Source organism: Rhynchophorus ferrugineus, unplaced genomic scaffold, assembly GCF_030347505.1.
Source record: "Rhynchophorus ferrugineus isolate W39M unplaced genomic scaffold, kcgeb_rfMv2 rfM4, whole genome shotgun sequence".
Classification (NCBI taxonomy): Eukaryota; Metazoa; Arthropoda; class Insecta; order Coleoptera; family Curculionidae; genus Rhynchophorus; species Rhynchophorus ferrugineus.
In genome coordinates, this window is record NW_027472583.1 from 58092584 (window position 1) to 58108467 (window position 15884).

General features: G+C 31.3%; 1 protein-coding gene across 5 annotated transcripts in view; it reads left to right on the forward strand.

Annotated features, from left to right (window-relative positions):
• The first annotated feature begins 8177 nt into the window (after positions 1-8177).
• The window catches only part of LOC143196094 (uncharacterized), a 127675-nt gene continuing 119968 nt past the window's right edge, over positions 8178-15884 (forward strand). For all 5 annotated transcript variants that reach the window (XM_076403685.1, XM_076403681.1, XM_076403683.1 and 2 more), the window contains exon 1: positions 8178-8316. The gene's annotated coding sequence lies outside the window, so the exon portion shown is untranslated. The remainder of the gene's footprint in view (positions 8317-15884) is intronic.

Sequence of the window (15884 nt, forward strand, 5' to 3'; positions counted from 1 at the left end):
ACATATTAAAATATATGCAAACTATCTCAAGAACCAACATTCACTAACATTTTTAAAATATAATTTAATTAAGTCCAATTTTCATTAATATTTTCAATAATCAACACAGTATTGACAAGTTTAAATTATTACATTACTGAACATTAAAGCAAACTATCAAAAGTAAAATTATTTTCAGAACTGTAGCGACTGAGTAATGCGTCATGGATATTTGTGACGTCGAAACATTTCATCTTGCCGCATCAACTCTGAGTTTTAGTTCAGTTTGGCTTTGACATACAAGAAAATTCTAATCTAAATAAAATAATTGAACAAAAATTTATTTTAACACTATCGAAGGAATTAAAACTACAATTAACAACACAGGTATAATAGTTTGTAGGTTAGATTTATTTTGTTTACATTGAACTCTTTTCCACACCACCTATGAGGTAGAGTTTCTAGGCACGTTTTTTTATGTAGTCGTATCCCCCTGGAGGCCTAGTCCACCTAATTAACAATTATTTACCTTTTTATGTTTAGTTCTTGTTTCCTTCGATGGCGTGTTTACTTGTCAACTTATTATGGTATCACTACATATTTTATTTCTTCTGCTACTATATGTGTACACCATTCTTCATAAAATTAATCACTGGTTGGTTCACTGGTAGAGAGGATTTTTTATTTTCTGATATTCTGCTTTAAAAGTAGAAAAAAATGATCTTAGCTAATTACAACAACGTATTATGGAAATACCTATAATTTGTGAAACTCGGCAAGCATAAAACTGATCTGTATATTTGATTCAAACAAAACAATTTGTTCAAAAAATGTTGTCTGCGTATTCTATATGTTATTTTGTGAGTATTTTTATTAAAAGTATAATGGCATTCCCGAATAAATGATATGACATAAATACGCAATATCAAAAACAAATATATTAATAAAAAATATTTTATTTCGGATATGGTTTAGATATCAGATAAATTGAAAATAAACATGGCAAGCATCAAGAAAATTTCCAGATATATGTTGAAGATTTTGAATCAATCGTCTGAGTCCACTCTATTATATTATTATAACGATATTAAATTTATTTTTGCGTACTAGATATTATTATAAATTATATTTTCACTATATTTTATACTGCGAGATGAAATTAAAATATATATACAAGTTTTAGAAACATTTTGTCTGTACTCAAATATAATATAAGACATATGTTTTATGTCTCAAATATCTACATTACACCAACCTTTCATTTTAGTTCTTGTTCAGTTCACTTTATAATACTTTAAAGAAAATAACATATTTTTGTCGATGAAAGATAACTACACCAACAAAAATATGCTCATTATTATTAGGAGGTCTATAATTAACTAAAGATTCATCTATTTACCTCGTACTAACAAATTTAATTAACAAACTTCTTTAGTGCTGTAAACAGAATTTCTCATCAAAATTATTTGAAGAAAAATTTTGTTAATTATATAATTTTCTTGGACGTATTTCTAACCTAATAGTGTTTTATTAATATAATAGTGTTTCGCAATTAATAAATTATTAATTATTCGACCAGTATAAACTTTGAATATTTATAATACAAAATATATGGGCTTATTTAATATCAGATCAAGGGATTAACTTCATTAAAATATAGGTGAATGAACCATCATATACTCCCCAATGTCAGGTAATATTGACATAAACGGTACTGACAATTATACAGTCGCAGCTAAAAGTACTGGTATTTAATTATGCTGGAAGGTCATACTACTGATACATTACAGTATCGATAAATAAATGTACCGACAAGTGCTGATAATGGATGGTGTTGATAATATCAATGATAGTAACAATAGTAACCAAAAATGGTAAACGAAAATGGTTAACAACGATCTCCATAATAGTTCATAGTAGTCAGTATCAATGACAAACAAATATAACAGACAACAGATAATGAGGAAATTCCTTTTTATCCATTTTTTTCACAATAACAAAAGTTCCTTCACTCATAATGCTATATTTTAAATTTATACACGCATCTTTTGAGCGTTAGTGCTAAATAAAAAACATACGGATTTAATTCTAGTAGCGCCATCTATCTGCCAGGCCGGGGACTTTTTAATTGACCTGTTATATATATTTGTCTGCGTTTTAAGACAAAAAAATATCGAGAAAATATAAACAAATAAAACTCGCTTTTACATAAAGATTTAAAAAATATTAGGAAATATTTTGTTGATCGCGAAATTGCCGATACCGAGACCATAAAAAATAAACGAACCCGAACCGGACACTTAAAAAAACAAACGAGCCCGAACAATTCACCAGTAAATCCCTGTAATTATAAATAAACCGTAGGAGACTATACCGAAAATAATTACTGTGATTATCATACTGACCTATTTCGTTTAATTTCAATTAAATTAATTAGTGTCATTTTTTGGCCACCTACGGATTCCATTTCGTTTTCATTTAATACCGGGCCGTCGCGTATTAACGTCGCCCAAATACCCGACCGTAAACGAAAACAAAATAATAACGTGTTATTAAAAGTACATTCATTCGTCGGCCGCGCTGGAAATTATTGGAGGCTTTAACAGCGAGAAAATTACAATTATGTAATTGAATTGTCGATTATGTTTCCGTTTTCGTTATGACGAGCCGATGCCCATTTGTAACCTGTTAATTAAAACGAGCCCAGATATATTTATTCGGTGATGGTTTAGAGAAAATGTTAATATATCGTGTTGAAATCTGTGGTGAACAGTTTCGGTTTGAGTCACCGAGGAATGAATGAATTAGGAATGCTAACGATAAGCATTGGTAGAACATTGTTTTGGGTGCGTTGTGATACTAATTGGTTTGATGTTTTAGTGCAACTCAATATTTACTCCAAATTGGTTTTATGATTGACTAATAAACCTTTCTGCAGTACAGTTGCTTCACTTTGAGTCTAATCTGCTCTGCTTTTTGTCTAACATGATACTTCCAGTTTATTCCACCATCGAAATGTATCCAAAGATTTAGCTGACTCTGCTTGACAAATCGGCCATCCGATACGTGATATAAAAGCCAATGCACGTCACCAAAATTTATACAATGTTGCCACACCAAATTAAATTTTGATTTATTTTCACTCTAACGTAACAAAATACTAATATAAATAAAATAATCAAACAAAAAACGTTATCAAATTTAATTTACTTTAATATTGTAGAACATCTAATGCATATATTTCCAAAACTCAAAGTAGGAAGAAGGTTAAAGAGCTACAATAGTTCGTAAGTTATGGTTGTTTAATTATATTTACATTGAGCTTATTTTCCATATCACCTATAAGGTGGAGGCAAGTTTTTTTACTAGTGGCATATCCTCGAAATCTATCTACCTGATTAACAACTGTATATACAAGTAATGTAATTTATTTTCATTAGAGATCATATTTACCTTCTTACGTTTAGTTCTTGTTTCTTTCGTTCCTGTTTTTCCTTGTTGGGTCATTTTAATATCTCATATAAATTTGTCCTGAGTTTCTTATTTTTCTGCCTGTATAATTTATAATATTAGATATCATAACTAGTTCTTTAGGGTTTCAATGAATGGAGGTGAAACGAAATGAAACAGTGGTGTTTATATTATGTGACCGTTATTTATTGAAGTAATACAAAATGGTTGAAAATACAAAATAGCTAAAACGGATGGCAGCGGTGTTACCTGGTGACGAGGCTTGGGTAGTCGATAGTGGCACGTCTAAACCAAACGATGGTCGGGTACTAAATGATCGAAATACCCTTCAATAACATCCCAGATAAACGTCTCGGGGTTGCCAGCTGTTGGTTATCATGTTCTAGTCATCGCTGCTGGCACTCCGCCGCCCGTTTTCAACATCTGGGATTATATTTCTGGGTACTTTTGTTGAACGTTATTCCATGATGTAAAATTCGACATGCCTCAAGGTCGCTAAAGTTCATTTGCCATATCTCCAAACAGTTAATATTAATTACCTCCTCATAAATTCTAAAGTAATGCTCAGGTATATACTAAACATATTATATACTACACTATATAAGAAAACATTGTATAGTCACTTTAGTTGTTTCTGCTCTTGTAACTCTGTGTTGGCAATTATCACCATAAGCCCACAATGAAACAGAAGAGACTATGAAAGAGCACAAACAGTTTCATTCAGCTCTTTTCACCATTAATATCACTCTTGCATTAATTATCAAATTGCTAATTTATAATGTATCGAACACTTGTTAATGATTCCACCATGTGTCAATTTCTTTTTCCGTTTATCTGATGGAGTTTAGTTAAAGTAAAGGTATTATTATAGACAATGTTTCTTTCATATCTCCTTCACTCATTTCACGTATTTCTTTCTAGACTTGATTCTAAAAAGGAGTAAATTACATAAAGCACAGACTTTAATTTATATTAGATTTATATTATTTATATAAGGAGTGATAAAACACTGATAAGACACAAACACACACACACACATGTAATGAATTATTTAAAACATTATAAGTAACAAAACTTATCTTATTTTAACTTTTATTTTTTCCATCAACTTCTATTGTTTTTACACTCTTTATTGACGTTTTGCCAAGAGTGGCCTAATATTCTGTTTTGAAATGTCTGTATCACTCTTGATACATAAATTGAAATAAAAAATCTTCCTTAATTTTATTATATTCATTTAAAAAATGTATTATTTTAAAAACAATGTCTTAAAGTTACATATTAGGCCTATTCGCGATTTATATTTACACAACTTAAATCCTATGCCTCTTGAAAGTATATGAATGGATCACTTACATCCCTTAGACTATCTCTGCGTTTTCTATGGATACCTCCCCGACTAACAGGTTTCTCGGAAATAAGTGTGTTAAATAATATTTATATGTAAAAAGCTACTCACTGCTTTCATACATTCTCTAAATTTAACTTCCAATAGAGCATATATAAAGGCGTTCTTGACGTGTTTCCTGATATGTTTTGTACCTCTCTATATTCCCCTGTTGTCAATGTCTATATTAGATACAGCTGCGACATCGTAAAAGTAAGTTCCTTCAATAAAATTGCATGAATTTAATATTTAATAGTATAAATACTTGCCTCTCTAACGCACCTTAGTGGAAAGCTATCTTTACTCTTGATCTTTTTGCTGGATCTTATCTCGTTCCTGTTCGAAGTAACTGATTCCAGACGCAGTCAATTCCTGACTCTTCTCTGACTCTCTGAAAATCTCTGACTATTTAATGGCTTTTTTAAGAGTGGTTAATAGTACCTTAACACACAACTTAGCACAGCTAGATATCTGCTTATTTTCTTTTCCTTTACCTTGCTTCAGTGACAACATTTGGTTCATAAATGGTGCGTGCGTAAGTATTGTTCAATGTGTTTAAAAATTATGTTACCCGTCAGGCTCTAAATACATCCATTAGAGTGAAATTATTGCTGTGAATATACAAATGTTCAAATTATACTGGAGGGCTTCGGTCATGCAATAGTTTTCTGCCTTGGAACGGAATTAAACAACTTTTTAGGGGATCTTAGCGATATATAGTGATGTAGCGGTCGCTACAACCCTTAGAGCAACACGCATTCACCTACATCAAAGTCAAAGTTTGGCAACGCTGGTGGATTGGTACCGTCGACCACATGTATCAATAATAAATCAAAATAAACAAGTATTTTTTCAACCAGTGTTTTCAGTTATCGTGCAAATTCCTTTCACAAAATAGTAGTGAATGTTCCGATAAACGACTGCATCGACAGCCACACATTCCGATCGACCAGACGAACATTACTACAATTGGTGTCCCCGACGTGATCAAAGTGCCTAACAGGTAAACCAGCTGAACATAAGCCACTCGACACGTGCTTGACACGTACATGGAAGGACTTCACAAAGAACGGAACCCATCAACATCCATGGTCGACGTTATCCCACGAGACTAACGCAGGACTAAAACCACACAAATCGTAACGCCCCAAGACGAACAACGACCTGCTACAACTTCGTTGGCATCTGATCCTGTAAAACTCCTCGCTCAGGTTGGGATCCCCATCTCATAAGCAGTCTCTAGCCGATTAATTGCGGGTGCATTCCGGAACCTGAATCACATGGAGATACATTCCACGATAGCTCCACTAGTAAGGGAATGATGTAGCGACCGCTACAACTCTTTAGACCATCACGCATTCACCTACATCAAAGTCAAAGGTTAGCAACGCTGGTGAATTGGTTCCATGCGGTTACCGGCATTAAAAGACCACCACGACGACGTCTCGCCCTCTTTTTTTTTCTCTACCTCTTTGTAACAGTACAGCCGCCACAGTGCCACGGTATTTCCTTTACCTAATCTAATATCCTGTCCATTCTCCTTTCGACCACATGTATCAATTATAAATCGAAATAAACAAGTATTTCTTCAACTAGTGTTTTCAGTTCTCGTGCGAATTCCTTCCACAAAATAGTAATGAGTGTTCCTGTAAACGGCCGCATCGATTTACCTTTTTATGTTTAGTTCTTGTTTCCTTCGATGGCGTGTTTACTTGTCAACTCATCACGGTATCACTGCATATTTTATTTCTTCTGCTACTATCTGTGTACACCATTCTTCATAAAATTAATCACTGGTTGGTTCCATAGTATTTAAATATCAAGAACATAGAGAGGATTTTTTATTTTCTGATATTCTGTTTCAAAAGTAGAAAAAGGATATGATCTTAGCTAATTACAACAACGTATTATGGAAATACCTATAATTTGTGAAACTCGGCAAGCATAAAACTGATCTGTATATTTGATTCAAACAAAACAATTTGTTTAAAAAATGTTGTCTGCGTATTCTATATGTTATTTTGTGAGTATTTTTATTAGAAGTATAATGGCATTCCCGAATAAATAATATGACATAAATACGCAATATTAAAAACAAATATATTAATAAAAAATATTTTATTTCGGATATGGTTTAGATATCAGATAAATTGAAAATAAACATGGCAGGCATCAAGAAAATTTCCAGATAAATGTTGAAGATTTTGAATCAATAGTCTGAGTCTACTCTATTATATTATTATAACGATATTAAATTTATTTTTGCGTACTAGATATTATTATAAATTATATTTTCACTATATTTTATACTACGAGATGAAATTAAAATATATATACAAGTTTTAGAAACATTTTGTCTGTACTCAAATATAATATAAGACATATGTTTTATGTCTCAAATATCTATATTACACCAACCTTTCATTTTAGTTCTTGTTCAGTTCACTTTATTATACTTTAAAGAAAATAACATATTTTTGTCGATGAAAGATAACTACACCATCAAAAATATGCTCATTATTATTAGGAGGTCTATAATTAACTAAAGATTCATCTATTTACCTCGTACTAACAAATTTAATTAACAAACTTCTTTAGTGCTGTAAACAGAAGAATAAATCGAAATAAACAAGTATTTCTTCAACTAGTGTTTTCAGTTCTCGTGCGAATTCCTTCCACAAAATAGTAATGAGTGTTCCTGTAAACGGCCGCATCGACAGCCACACATTCTGAACGACCAGACGAACATTCGACAGTTACATTAGGGGCCCTGATAACACCGATACACGATGGAATGTTTAACTATAACACATAATTATTAAAATAATCTATAACTAAGACCTGTACCCCCCAACCCGTTCATTTCGACCAAAACAGCTACGTCACGCGCAGATTTGGGACGTTTTAGAGCGCATATAAAATTTCTTAATTTCAAACGTCAATTTTTCTTTAATTTCGATTATTTTTGTAGAAATGACATTTATTCCGTGTAAAGTAAATACATAAGGTTGTGATAAAGTGGTCTTTCAAAAGTAGTTATCTAGCCTATTACTGAAAATATGGTTTTAATATTAACACAAACCTTCCAGCTGTGATTTCAAGTATTTTAGTATTAACATACATTATTTTCTGATAAATCACAGAACTATACATGTAACTATTGTTACTAGAATACTATATTTACTATATTCTATTTCCGGCAGATGACAAGTTCCCATGCATCACCTAAAAATAATCCATCGTAACCCGCCGACAATACAAAACGGGAAACCGTTTCTTGTCTTCTTGGCCAGCAAAGTGGGCATCTCAATTTCGCAGGCGCGGGTCCCGGATGGCGCCCGCCACCATGACGCCTTTTCCCAAACGTCCCGATTTTCCAGAAAAACTAATAACTTTATCAGTTATACGAAAGGTGATCAACAGGAACGATATATATGTAGTGTTTGTGTTTCCTCTGCGTATCTCGATTTAATCAGAAGGTATCGTAACTAAAATTATTTATTTTTATATTGTTAATTTATGTGTCAAGTCCAGAAGTTTCATATTTGTTACAGTCGCATAAAATGTTATTGTTTTTAATTTTTTAACAATTCAGATAGATGATTATGGAAATATCCGACACTTTATTTTAGAGCATAATTATTATAATAAAATCCAATATGCCAATAAAAATATATACAGAGCATTTGCTAGTTTAAACAAAGAAATGCTAGTGTATTTTTAAATACTGCAATTGTAACTACAATATGCTTTGTTCTCTGGAAACCTGCTTCTTCGGGTTTATTATTAAAAACAATGTTATTATAAAACATATCTCAATATATCTTTGTTTTAAATCTCATATTTGCTTCACCAAGCTTCATCCAATATATATGATGATGTTCAGTAGTCCTTTCTTTTAGTATATATTCTAAATAACGTGTTTTTGATCTTGATTCATTTGTATCAATATTGTGAAACGCATAGTTTAAAGTTTATTGTATCCGCATAAGCAGTACTGCTTTTAATTTTTTAACAATGCTGATACTGATGCTATAGCAGTAGCCAATATTTTTTTAAAACCATTCCTATTCCACAAAAACCCAATTTAGCTAATAAAAGTATATACAAAGCATTTGCTTGTTTATACAAAGAAATTCTAATGAATTATTAAATTCTTCAGTTGTAACTACAATATGCTTTGTTCTCTGGAAACCTGCTTCTTCAGGTTTATTATTAAAAACAATGTTGTTATGAAACATATTTCAATATATCTTTGTTTTGAATCTGATAACTGCTTCACCAAGCTTCATCCAATATATATTTTCATTTGAGTTTATTTATTTTTTTGATGTTCAGTAGTCCTTTCTTTTAGTATATATTTTAAATAATGTCTTTTTGATCTTGCTTCATTTGTATCAATATTGTGAAAGGCACAGTTCAAAGTTTGGTGTATTCGCATAAAGTAGTACTGCTTTTAAATTTTTAACAAAGCAGATACTGATGCTATGACAGTAGCCAATATTTTTTTAAAACCATTCTTATTCCACTAAAAATCAATTTGCCAATAAAAGTATATACAAAGTGATTGCTTGTTTATACAAAGAAATGCTAATATATTACTGAATTTCGCAAGCAAATCTACAATATGGTTTCTTCTGTAAAAGCTTGTTACTCCAGGCTTATTAATAGAAACTATATAGTTACAAAAAATATTTCACTACTTTTACCTTTGTTTGAAATGGCATTTCTACTTCAAGAAGCTTATCCAATATTTTTGCATTTGTGTAATATATGTAATATATAACACATAGTTTGCACAGTAGAGTAATCCTTTAAATTCACTTTACTTTCATTAATCTCTATAGTATCAAAATAGTTGTGTTTAAGGTGTCAATAATATGAAGAATGTCAAGCGATAGAATAATGTAATGTAATGAAACTGCTTATGTAAATTCCAAATCCATTCCTTCCAAGGGCATAATATTAGCCACTTATTCTTTAAGTTATTTAAAGTAATTTTTCGCTTCACCTGTTAGTATTTTAAATCTTAAGAATAAGACTGTCTCTTCATACAAGAAATAGAAACAGTCTCGAGAGAGTACTGCAACATTCGTCATAAATTTAGCTGAAAACGGCTTTCAGTGTTTCTTGGTTTCAATTAATACGAGAGAGAATATCTAAGCTTTTGAATATTTCCCATGTTCTACAAGCAATTAAAAATAGTTTTTTGGTGTTATTTTCAACAATTTTATATATTTTTCTTGCATGTTTCATGAAAAGTTATAGAGTAATAGCTGCACATTCTCGTCGTAAGCGTCAAATTAACCACGTTTAAAACATCGATAACAGTAATCACATATTGAAATCAATGAAGGGTGGCTGTACTCCATTGTTCATGTGAACATATTATAATAATAATAACTCTTTATATTAAGTATTATTACGATATTTAGTGTATACAGACACTAATAATGGAGCAAAATAATTTTATTTTCGACTGCCGATGCCCTTCAAATGGTTTTAGAAACTAATGCCTCTGCTGCATCATCTTATTCCAGTTGTTTGATTTCAATAATTTAAAAATAGTTATTTTGATTCCAATGATACAGAACAGCCAGAAAAAGTTCAATGACAATGAATTGCATGACTTAATTAACGGAAACCCAACTCAAACTATCAAGGAACTGCAGAAAAGTATGGAGATATTTGGATTAACACATATTATACCAATTTTTCTTCATAAAATCCGTTTTAAACAATCTACGACTATTGGATTTACGAATGCAGTTTCTCCACATTTCAATGCATTAAAAGGCAGCGCTAAACATGCTGGAATGTATTTTGAAAATGATAAAAAGTAAGATTAGTAGTGGACATTAGTGACTAACACCATTACCTGAACGTGAGATAAATTTCAACAGAATAAAGCCTAAATAAAGGTTTGTAAATTTTTATCCTCATAGAAACATTCACCATCCAGCCTAAATATATTTTATTTAAAAAAGTTAGGTTAGCTTTTGCGTAAATAAACTTCTCGAAATACAGTGAACAGTAATTGTCACAGAGTACACCATTTTCCCAAATAAACTCCGCAAATGTCATAAAAACGGTTTACAGCTACCATTTCCCGCGTTTTCTACGCTCTCAACGACGTCATTTGACCAGCTCTCGACCCGACAACAGCAAAACGACGTCACTTCACTATATTTAAATTTGTTTATTTGCGTATAGAGTGCGCCCTCAGAATACGATTCGTCGGACTATACCGGCGATGTTGATTCCGTTGCAAATTAGATCGTTAATGCCCGCACGGTCTGATTAATCAGCAATCAGCGTGAGCAGAACGTCAATCGACACTGTATAATTTCGAAACTATATTTTCGACGTCGAATACGCGCAAGGGTTGTTTCAATCCCGATACTAACGGGGGTAAAAACTTTACACTAATGATGAATGATATAGCAGCGAATGTGCTGAAATGCAATAGGGTGATGTCTAATTTATAACAATGATAAACAGGGAATAGACCATATAATATGAATACCTGATATATAGTCTATTCAAAGTTTTTTTTATCTATGGCTAATGGAAATTTGCGACGTCAAAACATCGCAATGTTGCCGCATCAATGTCATGAGTTTGACATACAAGAAAATTCTAATCTAAATTAAGTAATTGAACAAAAATGTTATCAAATATAACTTATTTTAATATTATAGTATATCTAAAAACTTCAGTTAGTTATACAGCCACGATAATTTATAGGTAAGAGTTAAAACCTCTTAACACTATTGGTTTAAAGAATTTTGGACCACAGCCGGTTGTCAGACGTAAGTAAAATTATTCGAAAAATTAGTTATTATTACTACAGGTTAAAAACCGACAAACGTTATTTTACCGCTTTGATTATTTTGGTAAATTTTAAATCGGTCCGTAATATATGATATCACTACGTTTGAAAATGCCGAAAACAATAGAGAATCATGGTCACAAATTGATTGCGGCTTTAATGAAAAGTACACAAACTATTTTATGGATATAAAAATAATTTAATAAAATTATTTTAGGGAAAAATGTCTGTCTGAAAAGTATAGATAAAATAATTAGGGACATGCAGCTTTTTGAAGGATGTAAGACATCCTTCCATACCCTCTTACAGGGCATAGCATTTAAATGGTGTAAAGGTAACCCTTGGAGAGGTTTAATGGAACTTCCAGACATTGCCTTAAAAAGAATTCAATTTTTAAAGGCATACAGTAAGGCCAAGGAAGATAAATTATTTGAATTTGTGTATGCTGATGAAACTTGAATATTTCAAAATGGTTCTTTGGGGTATTCTTGGCAAAATAGCAACAAAAAAAGTGTAAAGAGAACAAAAATTGATGGAAAAAGGTAAAAGTTACAGTAGCATTCTATTAGGTTTTGTGGTCATTATATTTATTAATAAATAATTGCAGATATATGTTATTCGTGTAGGGAATCAGAAACTTTTATTTCTGAAGCGAAATTAGTGTTTTCCTTCAAGTCCAAGGGCGACTACCAATGAGAAATGAACCATAACATGTCTTTGTTATGGTTTGAGAACCAATTGTTAAAAAAACCTGGAGCAACCATTAGTTATTATTATGGACAATGCACCACATCATAGCACACCGGTGGAAAAAATCCCAACAGCAGCATCAACAGAGGCTGTAATGAAAGAATAGCTTTCAAAACATGAATTGAGTTTTGAAGAGACTATATTACAAACTGAATTATTTGAAATTGCATGAAATGAAATGTTTCATTGTGCTAGTTGTAATTAACTTTTTGCACAAAAACACCCACAAAAAGATGTACAGTAGATCAGATCGCTAATCAATATGGCCCCATAGTATTACGAATTCGTCCCTATCACTGTATATCCAATCCAATCAAGTTGATATGAGGAGTAGCAAAGACTTATTATAATAGACATGCTCGTGGAGAAGGATATTCCATCAAGAACTGTTTGGATATGTGGAAGGAAGCATTGTCAACCATAACACCTTCGATTTGGATGAACTCGATAAGACATACAGACGAAGTAATTGATAAATGATGCAATCATGAACATGTTTTAGAGATATTAGAAATTAACAGTTTAGCGATTGAATTGGACAGTGAATCGGAAAGTGAAAGTGATTAAAGAAAATTTTCAGTATATATGATAATGAGACAGGGTGATGAGAGTGGAGACAACTAAAGGTATGCACATAATTAATAGAATATAACTGTATAAAATGGTATTGTAGGGAGTGAAATATTTGTGTGCACAGATATGATGGTAATTGTTCAGAATTAAACATTAAGTTAGAATGTAGGAAGAGAGAATGAATACTAACTGCTTTGTAGATATGGTAAATGTATTAGATAGAATTCAGTGAATAATTTTAGGTATAATGATGTACACAGATAATAGAAGAATAAATAAAATATACAGTGATACCAAGATGGCTTGACAAATAAACACACCATCGAAGGAAACAAGATCTAAACGTAAAAAAGTTAATATAATCTCGAATGAAAGTAAAATACATTACATTGATATATAATCATTAATTAGATGGATTAGGCATCCAAGCATCCCCTCATGGATGATGTGAAAAAGAGTTCAATGTAAATAAAACAACTCTAACCTACAAACTATTATACTTGTGTTCTTAATTGTAACTTTAGGTTTTTCTATAATATATGTATTAGACGTATTGTAATGTTAAAATAAATTATCTTTCATAACATTTTTTTTCAATTATCTTATTTAGATTAGAATTTTGTTCTATGTCAAAGCCAAACTAAACTAAACTACGAGTTGATTGAGCGACAACATTGCGATGTTTTAACATTTACGATGTTCGTTTATAAAAAAACTTTGAACAGACTATATACACAACTAAAATAGCTACCTGGTGACTTATCTTGTTCATAACGATACCGAAATTTAAAATACAACACTTTTACCTTATTGAAGCTGATGGAAATAATAAATATATAATAGTATGCCTTTATTATAAATATATTACACTAACAATAACACAATTTACTCTTGTAGTAATATTAGAGTAATTGGCATTTAATTCCCAAATCTTTACGTTAAAGGAAATTGACTCCAGTCGTAATTCCTTTTTTTTATCAGTCACGACGTCTCCAAATAACGGCAACAATAATAACGACAGCAACGGTAACGTCTAGGTTCAAATTAAGGCTTAACGTTCTAACCTACCGCAAACTATAACAGGCTTCGACTTTCCAGTTATATTCTCCATAATCATCTTTGTTGTTTAAGTTTATATTGGTCCCTTCATAATTATTATTCCCCAAATTCGAGCGCCCCCTGACCCGAAACCATTGAACTTAGAACGGTTTTATTACCCGAGCTGCCGCTTTAGAGGGGGGATTGTTATCTAATAGTCAATAACGGATGGGGTATAAAAGGTGTTTCGCCATTATGTGCTTTTTTGTATTAAGCTTCTATTGTATCTACTTATTATTTATTGGATATTAATATATTAGGTTTCAAATTTATGAAATGTTCGCACAGTTTTATCCATTATTATTTCCCCATGTCTCTGGCAATATGGTGGCTCCAAGACGTGTCCCCAGAAACATCTTATTTTCTTACCAGACACATCCTATAAGAATTTAGAGTGTTTATCATGAAGTAATACGGAGAAAACTCAATAGGGGCCCTGGAGAAAAATTTTGCTTTGCCCGACACCCAGATGGGGTTAAATCAGTCATTCAAGTAATTTAATTGCTCAATTTAAATATTCATTATAGGCACCTGTAAGAAAAACATTTTGCTGTGAATACATTTGATTGGCTCTTTGATAAAGTTTGGCACGTGACAGTCCTGGCGTCAGGCTTAACTAACAAATAAAATTTAAATAAAGATCAACTTAATTTCTGAAATAAAGTTATTAAATAAAATTCAGTGAATGAAATAAATATTATCTGTAAAACTGCAAATTATTTATAAAATATAAATATACTGTAAAAATAAATATATCTATTAAATATAAATATTATCATAAACAAAGGGCTTTGGAACCAATTAAAATTATCTCTTCTGTTTTTTCCTTTTTTCTTATTTGTTTAATACCATCAATTTAATAGGATCTATTAGAGTTTTGGCTTTATATTTTCGTACACTGAAAGCAGACTTTGGGACTTTCTCTGTTAAAATTCTGTTTTATCCAAAAGTATATGGTGCACATTATTTTTAACATTCTATCTGGAAGATCATTAAATAGTGTACAATTAAAAGGTTTAAAATTAATTTTTTTTAAAGTTGTTTGACAGAAAATGTGGCAATGTCGTGAGATAAAATAAAAAGGATACCTCAAAGAACTACTGACGTTTGTTCATATAGGAACATTTGCAATTGAAGGTATAAAGTGAAGTTGCAATTTCTCAACTCCTGGTAATACATCCTCCGTTAGTATGAGAATTAATTATCTTCACAATTTCCTAAAGGCAAATGAGATGAAAAAAATTAACTTATGAGCGCTTTAAATGATTTTTCAAACATGCTAGCAGAAGAATGTAAATTCTTTAATCAATGAGCCCTAATAGACCAAAAAAAAATTCCAGATTATCTTGATTAAGTAGCCTTAAGCCAATATATGTATTCGGATAATTACACAGTTTTTTTCCTTTAATGAAATAAACCCCCTCTAGGTGATTATTAAATTTTTAATTCACTTTAAGAAAAATGTTCTTAAATGAGAAATAAAATTTAAGCACTATGTAATTCCTGAATCACTTTGCACCAAAAAAGTAGCAACAGCTACATGTTGGACGTCGCGAAGCATTTCCCCAAAATATCCTATGAAGTTAAATCTCTATTTATCTATGGTGTTTGTGATAAATACTTCGAATCTTAGAGCACTCCAAAGTGCTTGCTAATCACTTAAACACAAAACATGTCGAATTGCTTCGACTAAAACATTTCAGGTCAGCCAATCTAATCAATTGTTATATATAGAGTTTTAGAGTAAATTAGATGGCTCGGTGAATGGAGGTAAAACGTAATGAAACAGTGGGT